We start from the raw sequence: 12791 nt of genomic DNA on the forward strand, positions 1-12791 counted from the left end.
GGCCCGTACAGCTTTTCTCATTGCTTTAACATCTTTCAGAGGTGCAGTTCATCTAACGGCCAGTCCATAATAACTCTGAAGAATGTCTATTTCAGTTTCTGTCAATCTGCCTTGGCCAGACAGAGATTTTCCACCAGATAGCAACTTTCCTTTCATTTCTTTTCATAGCTTCCTCAATCTAGCACCCATCCCCTTTCGCACATGTCCACAACACTTCAGTTTTGTTAGCAAGGTATCACCATAAACATTGAACTCATTAATTTTATTGAAAACTTTTGAGTCCCCATCACCTAGGTGCATTGTATATCTAACATTATAAATGGGCACTGACCTCTGAAATATTTTTCGAGCTCCATCACATTCTATACCTCCACTGTAACAATCATAATTCTTAGAACACTGATGTTCATTATGTCCTTCAGCGTTACCACGGCATGGCAGTACTTAGATAAGCACTCAACATCAACAACTTTTCCATTCTCCAGAGAAGCAGCACTTACAACACCATACAAGGAACGATGTCCTCTATGTTGCCATGTCCCATCAAGTGCAACAGCAGTATCCCTGGTTTGACTAATATTTACAGTTTCTTCTACTGCACGTTTCATAGATGCTTTAGACACAACTGTCAAGGCACCTAAAAGTATTTTTATGTACTTGTGGAGCCTACTGGGGGGAGGAGGAGGAGGAGGAGGAGGAGGAGGAGGAAGATCATCCATCAAACCACAAAACGTTTGAGCAGCCTTTTTCCTATTGCATGCATTGCATACACTAACTTCAAATTCACATCATATGAATTATGCACAATGTTCAATGTCATTTTCGAGGTAGATTTATTGCAGGATCTACACAGAACAACTAATTTTGATGGCAAACCCTTCCTGCAGCTTTGTTGTTCAGTTATTTCCAGGCAGCCTATGCCATCACATTGTTTACATTTCACCACTTCATTTATCAAAGAAGATAAGAGGCCCACATCAACAACAACAAATCCACTACAAACAGTGTCATTGTTAACACAAATATTTGAAGCATCAGGAGGCATGCCGTGTGGGAGTTTCTTCCCTGAAGAACTGATACGTAGGTTACTTTCAACAGCGTGGCTGGCTTTGTTTGTGAACTGGTTACCACAGAATTTCCTTTTATTGAATTTCTTGATGCATGGCATAGTTCGTATTTATTGTACACTAAAAGATATGTATTTCCACAAATATATGTAGTAGTTGAGCAGCAAACATTCAGTAACACATGAACAAACTGCTTCAGCGAAACAAAAGTAAATACTAGCAAAGATAATCATTTACAGACAATAGAAACCTGCACTGTTACCAACATGTACAATGAATCATGTGTATAATTGCTGGAAACAGAAAGTTCACAGTTCTTTTTGAAATAATACTGGTTTCTGTAGCAGAAATAATGGAGCGTGGCAGCATACATGACCGTAACTTTAAAATTTGGTGTATATGAGTCATTTCAATGTGGACAGAGGGTAGGGCAGCTAGGTGCTGCAAGTGGTGACTATTGGGAGGCGTGGCAGATGTCAGGAGGCACTCTCCATGTTTGCCACCTTCCAGTTCCTCTGGGAAGAGGAGGTGGTTGTAACCTGTGTACAAGAGCAGTAAAGGAAGAGTGACTTTTAACCACTTATTTCTGCAAAACACATCTCTCCTTTATCAATGCTACTGCGGTCCCCTGCCGCTGCTTGTCCGGGTGCTCTGCGAGTGCCTGGCAGCTACTCAGGAAGTGGATGCTCCATCTCCACCCTCCACATTTGAAGAAGGTGGCACATGCTTATGTGGCCTACACACACCGGCCAAGGAGGTCCTCAATCCCCTCCTGTAACTGTGGCTCATCTCTCCTCTCTGAACCATGACAATGGTTGTCGTGTGGTCGAGAAGTGCGCTGACCCTGTCCTGCCATGCTATTAGACCCCGTGGCTCCGCTGAAGTGTCGGGAATGCTGGTGTCCTGGCCCAAGTAGACACAGAAGACCCCCAGGCTTTCCCATCTGTGTTGAAAGCTGTCAACAACATCGAGCTCATGACTGATGCTTACAGAGGGGAAGACGTCTCTCTAGCGGCTGTTGTGGTGGTGTTCAGTATGAGCAGGAAATCCACAGCACACTTATACCCAACATTAATACAGCGCCAGGGAATCGAGTAAGTGTGTCCTGTACACCATTGATCCTCTGACCAACTTCTTTCCAAACTCAAATGCTGGAGTATTTGTAGTGTGAAATGTCAGCTGGTGTTGACTTGACATACTTGTAATGACCACACAGGCTTTCCTAATATGAATATGTGAGCAATTCATTTCACCCCCTATTTACTTAACACATTTGTTATACCAACAGACTGGTCTGTAACAATATTCAGTATGCCTTCTTGTAGTAGTGATGTGACTTCTTACTTCACATAACAAAGTGACATGATACTTCTTGTTGTAACGGCGACCGGAACGGTCGCGGGGTAGCAGTGAAGGAAGCGTGGTGGGACCCGTGGAGTGGCCCACGAACAACAACACAACAGGAGAGGATGGACATGACCAACGGAGGACCTTATGATACAACAAGAATAGACAACAGAGTAACGAACCAAACAAGACAACCACATCCACTGGAATAGAAACATGAAAGTCAATACGCTGTCTGAGGCGATATGTCCTGAGAAACATGCAATGTTAGACTGCTGGCTGAGCGTGAGGCAGGCTCTCAAGTAGGCTATCGGGGGCGCCGCTATTAGCCACTGGGACCACCGTGTTCCACAGTGGCGCCCTCACAGTAAAAACGATTCAGGAGGCGCGCGCCTCCACAGCTTATGGCGTGATGGTGCAGAGACCTCTATGGGTCTTTGACGTCCATTACGTCCGGCACGGATTCAAATTCCACGGCGCGTGGTACCAGATCCCTCCCCCCTGAAACTTGCACGTAGGGGCGGAAACGCCTTGGATGATGCTGAGGTGGGCAGCAGTGGGAAGAGGAACTGGGCGTATCAACTACAACAGGCAGGGAGGAAGGGACGCCTGAGGTATCCATGACAGCCTATCCAGAGTCCAGGGCAGGGGAGGGAGCCGTTGGTCCACCCGGAGGCGGAGAGGGCCGGTGGCAAGCCCGCGGGGAGATGGCTACCAGGGGCTGGGACGGTGACCCGACAACCACGTCCGTACCTGAAGGAGGTAGGGAAAGAGGCGGCGGCGCGAGTCCCGATGCAGCATGAGGGCAGAGCTGATTATGATGGCGGTGCTCCAACCCTTTTGACATCTGCACCGATGTCACTTGCTGCCCATGGGCCGCGACGACTGTGGCGGGTGTCCAACCCGCCTTGCACTTGTACTCGTGGGCCCACACGGCTGTACGAGGGGCATACCACCACGACGGCCGGGAGTGGGGCGGGAGGAGGACGGCATCAGAAAATGGAGCAGGGTGCGAGGCTGTCGCCCATGAAGGAGCTCTGATGGACTGCATCCGTCAATGGGCTTAGTGCGATAGGCGCTCAAAAACAGGGTGAGGGTCGACGTGGTTGTGGACGTGTCGACCACTTTAATCAACTGGTGTTTAAAAGTGCGGACAAGCCTCTCCGCCATGCCATTGGACGAAGGGTGGAAAGGGGGGTTACAGATATGTTTGATACCATTGGCCTGACAGAAGTCGTGGAAGGAGGATGCTGTGAATTGGGGACCATTATCAGAGACCAACGTGTGGAGCAGGCCCTCAATGGTGAGAACCTGGGCCAGGGCCGTGAGTGTAGTCTCCATGGCGGTGGATGCCATTAGGACAACATAGGCATATTTGGAGTAGGCATCAATGATGAGTAACCACATGTACCCCAAAAACGGGCCCGCAAAATCGATATGGATGCAATACCAGGGTCGGCGAGGCACAGGCCAGGGTGCAAACAACTGAGGGGGGGCTCACCTGGTGATGCACACAGACAGTACACCCACGGACCAGGCGCTCAATATCACCATTGATGCCAGGCCAATACACATGCCGGTGAGCCAAAACTTTCGTACAGGACATACCCCAGTGCCCACGGTGTAACAAACTGAGCACCCGAAGCTGCAATTCCGGAAGGATGACGACCCGGTGGGCATCCGACTCCGTGGCCAGCAAAAGGACATCATCGACCACGGAAAGCCTATGGGACAGGTGGCGCCAGGGGCTAAAATCGGACTGCATCCTATGAGTAACATAGGACAGCCACCCGTGGACCACGTAGTTGAGAACCTGCCACTTGACAGGGTCGCAGTGGATAGCTGCAGCAACATCAGCAGCCATAAGAGGAAGACTGTCCATCGCATCCCGGCGGGTGGAATCTATGTGAAAGCAGAGGACCTCCTGTTGGTCAAAGGCAGGATCGGGGCCTGCTGGGAGATGTGACAAAGAGCTGGGCGGGGTGCTTATACCGGATTGTGTAAGCGTAATTATGTAAAAACAATGCCCAGTGCTGGAGACGTTGAGCTGTCTGCTTGGGAAGGTGAGAGTGGGGCCCGAGAAGTATAATCGAGGGTTGATGGTCCGTCAGGATGGTGAACTTTGCCCCAAAGAGATAGGTGTGAAATTTTTGGACGGCGAACACGATCGCCAGGGCCTCCTTTTCAATCTAGGAGTAGTTCCGTTGTGCTGGGGTCAACGTCTTAGAGGCATAAGCGATGGGCTGTTCGGAGCCATTGGCATCCTGATGCATGGGGGTGGCCCCAATGCCATATGCCGACACATCAGCTGCCACAACCAAGGGGCGGTATGGAGAGAAGGGAGTAAGGCAAGGGGTGGACTTCAGCATCGCCTTTAAACAGAGAAAAACCTTTTCACAGGCAGGAGTCCAAACAAAAAGTACCCCTTTGCGATGCAAGTGATCAAGGGGTTGAGCTACAGATACAGCCTGTGGCAAGAACTTTACGTAATAATTAACCTTGCCCAAAAACACCTGCAGTTCAGATAAGTCGGGACGAGGAAGGGCCTCAATGGCTGCGACATTACGACCCGAAGGGCGAATGCCATCTTTGCTAAGCCAGTGGCCTAAGTATTCCACATCTGCTTGAAAAAAACAACACAATCTGAAAGGCGTGTTAATAACCATGATGTTCTGAGATTCGGCATCCAAGGGCAACTGGTGGTATGCCTCAGCTAGGTCGATCTTGGAAAATTACTCTCCCCTGGCAAGCTTGGGAAGAAGATCTTCCTCTCGGGGAATGGGGTAAGTGTCAGCAAGGGACTGAGCACTAACTGTAGCACCGAAGTCCCCACACAGCCAAATGGACCCATTGGGTTTCCGTATGACCACCAGTCGTGTCGCCCATGCACTGTAAGTTACAGGTTCCAGCATGCCAGCGGCCTGGAGCCGATCAAGTTCCTGCTTGACTGCTGGCCGTAAGGCCACCGGAAGGGGCCGGGCCCGGAAAAAGCGAGGCTGTGCATCCGGCCATAGGGTGATGTGCGCTTGAAAGCCAGAAGCACATCCAAAAAAATGGCTCTGAGCACTATGGGACTTAACTACTTTGGTCATCAGTCCCCTAGAAATTAGAACTACTTAAACCTAACTAACCTAAGAACACCACACACGTCCATACCCGAGGCAGGATTCGAACCTGCGACCATAGCGGTCATGCAGTTCCAGACTGTAGCGCCTAGAACCACTCAGCAGCACATCCGAGATCCGGTGCAAATGACGACGCAGAAGCGGAACAGCCATGGGAACGACCTTAACTTTGTCGGAAATTGAAAAGCCAAACAGTTGAAACGCATTTAGGCCAAAAATATTCGAAGCCGACGGATGGTCGACGACAAAGAGGGTAAGGAGCCATGGAACCCGCTTGTATGTTGCCTGGATGACAAACTGCCCACGAAGGGGAATGGAACCGTCTCCGTAGGCGACCAAACGGCGAGAGGAGGTGACAACACAGGAGAGCCCAGCCGCATATATGTCGCCATATTATTCGGGGAGACGGTGGCCCCAGTGTCGACCTGAAAACTGAAGTCCTCTGTGAAAATGCGGAGTGTGAGGAAAAGCTTCCACACTGATGGGTCATCCTGTGGGACGACGAACTGCAGAGCATGGACAGTATCGTGAGGCCCAGGAGGGGCAGGGCTGGATCGAGTCGAGCGACTACGACAAACCGATCGGATGTGGCCCTCCTTGTGACACAGCGTGCACGCTTTCCAGCAGTGGGGACAATCAGCCTGTGAATGTGCAGTAAAGCACTGTGGGCGATGAGGGGTGACCGAAGGCGCCGATGCCATAGAGACATTGGATAACGAGGAGTCTCGACGGCGTCAGCCTCTGTTGGCCAGGCCACGTTGACGTTGCAAGGGCAAAACCCGTTCTGGCACCGTGATCGCCACCACCTGCGGTTGCGCCATAAGATGCTCGTTAGCCACTGGAGCAATTTCAAAGGAGTGGGCAATGCGGAGAATCTCTTCCAAGGAGGAGTTGTCTAGTTTCGATGCTGCAGTATGTACCTCAGGATCGGGAGCCAGCTGAACCACCTGGATCAGGGAGTCCGCATACGAAACCTGACGCTGCTGATTGGTGCACGTAAAATCACATCGACGGCTGAGATCCTGCAAGTCCGTGACCCAGGAACGATACGATTGACCAGGCTGTTTATGGTACTGGTGGAACTCCAGCCGAGAGGCGGCCACATGGTAGCGTTGGGAATAATAGTTTGTCAGCAAAAGGCAGATCTCCTCGAAAGAGAGAGCCACAGGATCGGACAACGGTGCCAACTTGCGGAGAAGAAAGAATGTGTCCGGAGAGGCCCGAGACAAAAACAATGACCGCTGCAGGGAGTCATCTGGGACTTGAAAGGCAGTGAAATGTTGTTTCAGCCGATGTAAGTAGGTTTCCCAGTCCTCTTTTGCGTCATTAAGGTGGGAACGATGGCGGAGCCGGGAAAGCATCAGACACCTGAGGACTCAGAAGCTGTTGCGGTAACGCATCCCGGGCTTCGACTTTGTCCGTTAGCAACTGCAGCGACTTTTGTAATATGTCTAACTGGAGCTGCTGCTGCTGCATGAGCTGCTACTGTTGCTCCAGCAGACAGACCAACTTCGCCTCCATACCAAAAATGACCGCTGTTCACCTCGTCGCCAAAATGTTGTAACGGTTGCTGGATAGTAGTGACGGAAACGCGGCGGGATCCGTGGAGCAGCCCGTGAACAACAACACATCGGGTGAGTATGTACACGACCAACGGAGGACATTACAACACAACAAGAACAGACAACAGAGTAACAAACCAAACAAGACAACCACGTCCACTGGAATAGAAGCATGAAAGTCAATACACTGTCTGAGGCGGTATGTTCTGAGACGCACGCGATGTTAGACTGCTGGCTGAGCGCGAGGCAGGCTCTTAAGTATGCTATGAGGGGCGCCGCTATTGGCCGCTGGGACCATGTGTTCCATGGTGGCTCCCTCACACTCAAAGCGGGCCAGGAGGCGCGTGCCACCACAGCTTACGGTGCAATGGTGCAGAGACCTCAATGGGTCTTCGACGTCCATGACGTCTGGCGCGGATTCAAATTCCGCGGTGCGCGGTACCAGACTTCTCAGTCGTGCTGTTTTACTAAGCTTCTGCTGATGCTAACTACCCAGTTTGAGCAAAGCGTTGAAGTCCTGCTTTCCACCTGACCTGCTAATGTGATGAAATGCTGCCATTTTGTTTCATGATTGTTGACTCTCCCGCAAGGAACACAAAGTGAATGAGGAATTATGAAATTCTGTGGCCAGCTGCCTGATACAGGGTTTTTATGTAACAGTGCAGTCAGGAGCTTAGACGGGGAGTCGGGGAGAGGTGGAGGGGGTGGGGAAAAGGAGAGAAGTAATAAATGTGTTGGTGAATAAAGGGCTGTGTGGTGCTGGAGTGGGAATAGGGAAAGGGCTGATGGGTGAGGACAATGATGAACAAAAGTTGAGGCCAGGAGGCTTATGGGAATGTAGGATATATTGCAGGGAGAGCTTCCAGTTGCTCAATTCAGAAAAGCTGGTGTTGGTGGGTAGGATCCATATGGCACAGGCTGTGAAGCAGTCATTGAAATGAAAAATGTCATGTTGAGCTGTGTGTTGAGCTACAGGGTGGTGCAGTTGTTTCTTGGCCACAGTTTGTCAGTGGCCATTCATGTGGGCAGACAGCTTGTTGCTTATCATTCCTACATAGAATGCAGCACAGTGGTTGCAGCATAGCTTGTAGATCATATGAATGGTTTCACAACTAGTAGCCCTGCCTTTGATGGGATAGGTGATGTTTGTGACTGGACTGGAGTAGGCAGTAGTCGAAGAATGTATGGGACAGATATTGCATCTAATTCTGTGACAGGGATATGAGCCATGAGGTAAAGGATAGGGAGAAGGGGTTGTGTAGGGATGGACAAGTATACATGTAGGTTTGGTGAACAGCGAAATACCACTGCGGGAGGGGTGGGAAGGGTAGTGGGCAGCACATTTCTCATTTCAGGGAACAACGAGAGGTAGTCAAAACCCTGGCAGAAAATTTAATTCAGTTGCTCCAATTCTGGGTGGTACTGAGTTATGAGGGGAATGTTCCCCTGTGGCTGGATGGTGAGATTTCGAGAGAGATTGCTCGTTATTGTAGATGCATCGACAATGTGTGGCTAGGCTATATGGAAGGGACTTCTTGGTATGGAACGGATGGCAGCTGCTGAAGTGGAGGTATTGCTTGTGGTTAATAGGTTTAAAATGGACAGAGGTACTGAGGTAGCCATCTTTGGGGTAGCTTGTTGGGCTGCATAGGACCAGATGAAGCGAATAGGTGAGAAGCCATTGTGGTTCTGGAGGAATGTGGATAGGGTGTCCTCACCCTCGATCCAGATTGCAAAGATGACATCAATGAATCTAAACCAAGTGATGGGTTTAGGATTCTGCATGTTTAGGAAGGGTACCTCTAGATGGCCCATCAGTAGGTTGGCATAGGATGGTGCCATGCAGGTGCCCATAGCCATACCCTGGATTTGTTTGTAGGTTAATGACTTCAAAGGAGAAGTAATTGTGGGTGAGGATATAGTTGGTCATGGCAACCAGGAAGGAGGTTGTTGGTATGGAATCTGTTGAGTGTTGGGAAAGATAGTGTTCAATAGCAGTAAGGGCATGGGCATTAGGGATGTTAGTGTAAATGGAGATGGTGTCAATAGTGACGAGCAGGGCAGTGTGTGGTAAAGGGACAGAAAATGTGGGGAGTCGGTGGAGGAAAAGGTTGGTATCTTTTATACAGGAGGGTACGTTCCAGGTAATAGGCTGAAGGAGCTGGTCTCCGAGAGCAGAAATTCCCTCTGTGGGAGCACAGGATATGCCACAGTGGGGTGTTTGGGTTTATAGATATTAGGAAGCATGTAGAAGGTAGGAGTGCCGGGAGTGGTATGGCTGAGGAAAGAGATAGACTCTGTGGAGAGGCTCTATGATGGGCCTAAGGATTTGAGTAGAGACTGAAGGTCCTGCTGGATTTATGGACTGGGGTCGCTGTGCCAAGGTTTGTAGATAGATGTATCTGCTGCTCGCAGATTCCTTCTGTCAGGTAATCCTTGCGGTTCAAAACAACAGTGGTGGAGCCTGTGTCCTTGGGTAGGATCATAAGGTCAGGATCAGTTTTCAAATGGTGGAGTGCAGTTCTTTCTGCAGATTTAAGGTTAGTCTGCATGATGAGGGATTTGGGGTATGAAGGTGCGGCAGGCTTTGAGATTAAGCAAATTCTGAAAAGTTAACAGGGGGTGATTTTCGGATTGAGGAGTGAACTTAGTCTGGCAGGGTTCAACATTTCTTTTGGGTCGAGTTTGATTGTAGGGTTGGCGGTGAAAAAGTGTTGCCACTGTAGGGACCAGAAGAAGGGGAAAAGTTCTTTAACAAGTCCTGCATAACTGAATTTGGGAGTAGGGCAAAAGGTTAGGCCTTTGGAAGGGACTGATATTTCTGCAGGGCTAAGGCTTTTGGAGGAAAATTTCAAGACTATGTTTCGGGTCTATTTAGGTTCTCGATTCTGTGGTGGTGGGAGGGAGTTTTGGAGGGTGGGGTAAACGTAGTAGGTCTGCTAGACAGGGTTTGTCAGCTGTGAGAGGACATGATTTGGAGGTTGTTGTAGAGGTGGTAGACAGTGGTGCTCCAAGATGGTAGTAGGAAGTGAGCAGGGTGGAAAGTTTTTTGAGGTGACGTGCATGTTGCTCTAGTTCCTGTAGGGCAAGAGTTTCAGTGTGTGTTATGGGATCTAGTAATTTGTGATTGCATAGAAAAGAATTTTAAAGATGGAGAGAAGGTATTGCAAGGGGGTTTGGGCTAGGTTGGTATGTTTTTGCAGGAGTACGTTGGTGAGGACTAAGAATTGGTGGAATCTGAACAGTTGGAGCTCATTGCGGAAGGAATGGTGGCAGCTGGAGATGGGTAATTCGATGGTGGGACTGGATTCTGGCAAGGGTAAGGAAACTTTTGTGTGTGGACACAGACGGAAGGAGCAAGGATCCATGGTGTTGGAAAAAATGCGAAAACGAATAATTTGCATCAGACCCAACTCTGACATTTGGCACTCATAGCAGGCCACATCAAATCTAGATTTAATAAAAAATGTCATGTGACTAAGGCGTCCTGTCAGGCAGACTGTTCGCCAGATGCAAGTCTTTCGATTTGACGCCACTTTGGCAACTTGCGCATCGGTGGGGATGAAATGATGATGATTAGGACAACACAACACCCAGTCCCTGAGTGGAGGAAATCTCTGACCCAGCCGGGATTGAACCTGGGCCCTTAGGATGGTACTCACTGATGATTTTGCAAAAACTAAAGCCAGAAAAAGATAGTAAAAGAATGTTAATATAAAATTGTCTACTTCAATTTATTGTCTTCCTATACTGTTAACAATAATCTACTACAACTGCAATCTACTACACCCGCAAAAGCATGGCGGCTGCCGCTGTGCTTACCGACAGTTACCTATCATAAATCGTAGCTCTAAACAAAATAGGAGTGATTGTTATTGCGCACTGAGCTCACAGCACACTCGTTTAGCGCCAGTGTGTTTCTGGCACTGACAACAGCCCTGTACCTCTGCACCTTTGCAGGTGTGCAAATCCTGACCTGACCGTTCGCAGCATGCTTTACGGCGAGGGGCCAGTTTTCATGGCGGAGTGAGACTTCTTCATTGTTTACTTTTTACTAGCTTCTGCCTGTGACTTCAGTCTCCTGGAATGGACCCACATTGAAAATTATCCCAAGGGATCCTTTCAGCAATATGAAAGTACCCAACGTCCTACACAGGTTGAACTGCATCCACTTGCAAAATTTCATACAAATACAGCCAGTAGTTTCTGCGTGAAAGTGTACTAAACAAACTTAACTTTCACTTGTATAATGCTATTAGCAGTATGATTAAATATAATAGTTTACTTTGTAGTATGTAGGTTTACATTATGCCATGCAGTGGGCAGTAAGGAGCTGATAATGAAGTTTTGCATCTTTAAAGTATTTAGTTTAGCTTAAATAGGGCCCCAATTTCATTTATGCCCTGGGGCCCTTGGTTACATTGCTATACCACTGCCTAATTCAAGCCTTGATCCTTTACATTTGCTTCTGTGGCTTTTGAGCAGTTATATGCTCTTTTGTGTTAAACACTTACTGCCTTTCTGTATGTGTCTAACTCTGAAGATGTATTATATGGTTTTCCATGTCAGTAATTGATATTACATATGAGTAAATTAATCTTTTCTTACCAAGCATATGGTACAATACTGAAAATGGTTTTAATAAAAGATTATTAATACTGCTCTGTTTCATACATTCAAAAAAATAAGTCTGTTTTTGTTGTATATATGAAACAGAGCTGCTGTTGGAAGGTACCTGCAAAAAATGCTTGCAACATTTATTGAATTTCCGCAGAAAATTATGCCGCAATGAAAAACTAACTCAAAGTAACAGTGGTAGATTATCTTTCTGGTGTTCATGTTTGTGCCACCTGACAAGACACACAATGCAAGTATGTGAAGAGGAGCATGCATTTGCCTATGGCTTGACTATTTAATACTTTTTCTCAGTACATTTGTGCTGTTAGGCCGGAAACCAGAACCTTATTGATAACCAAACTCAGCACTTACAGGTAGCTTTTTTGTAATGGGCTGGACTGCTTTTATCTCCTGTTGCTACCTTTTGGGGATAGAGCCAGAGATGGAAACATTTCAAAGATGGCCACATAACACATTATTTTTCAACAGACAGAGAAATAGCATCATTAGTAACATTTTATACCCAGAAACTTTGGTAGCTTTCCCAATTCAGACATTTTTAATTTTCACTTAACAAGTTAAAAAAAAGCAGTGTGACATGTAAATGGTATCTTCATCACACACACACACGCGCGCTCACACGCTCACGTATGTATACTGATACTGTAAGGAGAGAAACACTGATCAGCCAAAACATAGTGAACACTTCCCAGTGTGAGATCGAATGCCTCCTGGTGGTATTGCAGGAATGTGACACAAAACGAGGGAAGTATATGAGAAGAAGAGATACCAGTGGGGAGTGATTCTAGCAATATTAGCTGAAAATCTGAGAATTCACTGACATGTAAGTTTGACAAAGAATAGATCACCCAGAGACAAAACCTCTCAGAAATAGTGAAGATGGTTGGCTGCTCGTGTCCTACTGTTGTGAGCATCTATGAGAAGTGATTGAAGGACAGTGAAGCCATGAGTTTAGATTTTTTAGATTAGATTTACTAAGGTGTTGGACAATCGCACCTCAGCACAGAACATGGAGGTTGACAGTTTACCCGCTCTGTAAAACAGAATCAGTG

At 47.8% G+C, this 12791-nt stretch overlaps 1 protein-coding gene across 1 annotated transcript in view; it reads left to right on the plus strand.

Moving 5' to 3' along the window:
- Positions 1-12791, plus strand: part of LOC126095360 (1-phosphatidylinositol 4,5-bisphosphate phosphodiesterase-like) — a 419315-nt gene that overhangs the window by 241648 nt on the left and 164876 nt on the right. The gene's annotated exons all lie outside the window — the stretch shown is intronic.

Source organism: Schistocerca cancellata, chromosome 8, assembly GCF_023864275.1.
Source record: "Schistocerca cancellata isolate TAMUIC-IGC-003103 chromosome 8, iqSchCanc2.1, whole genome shotgun sequence".
In the NCBI taxonomy this organism is placed as follows: domain Eukaryota; kingdom Metazoa; phylum Arthropoda; class Insecta; order Orthoptera; family Acrididae; genus Schistocerca; species Schistocerca cancellata.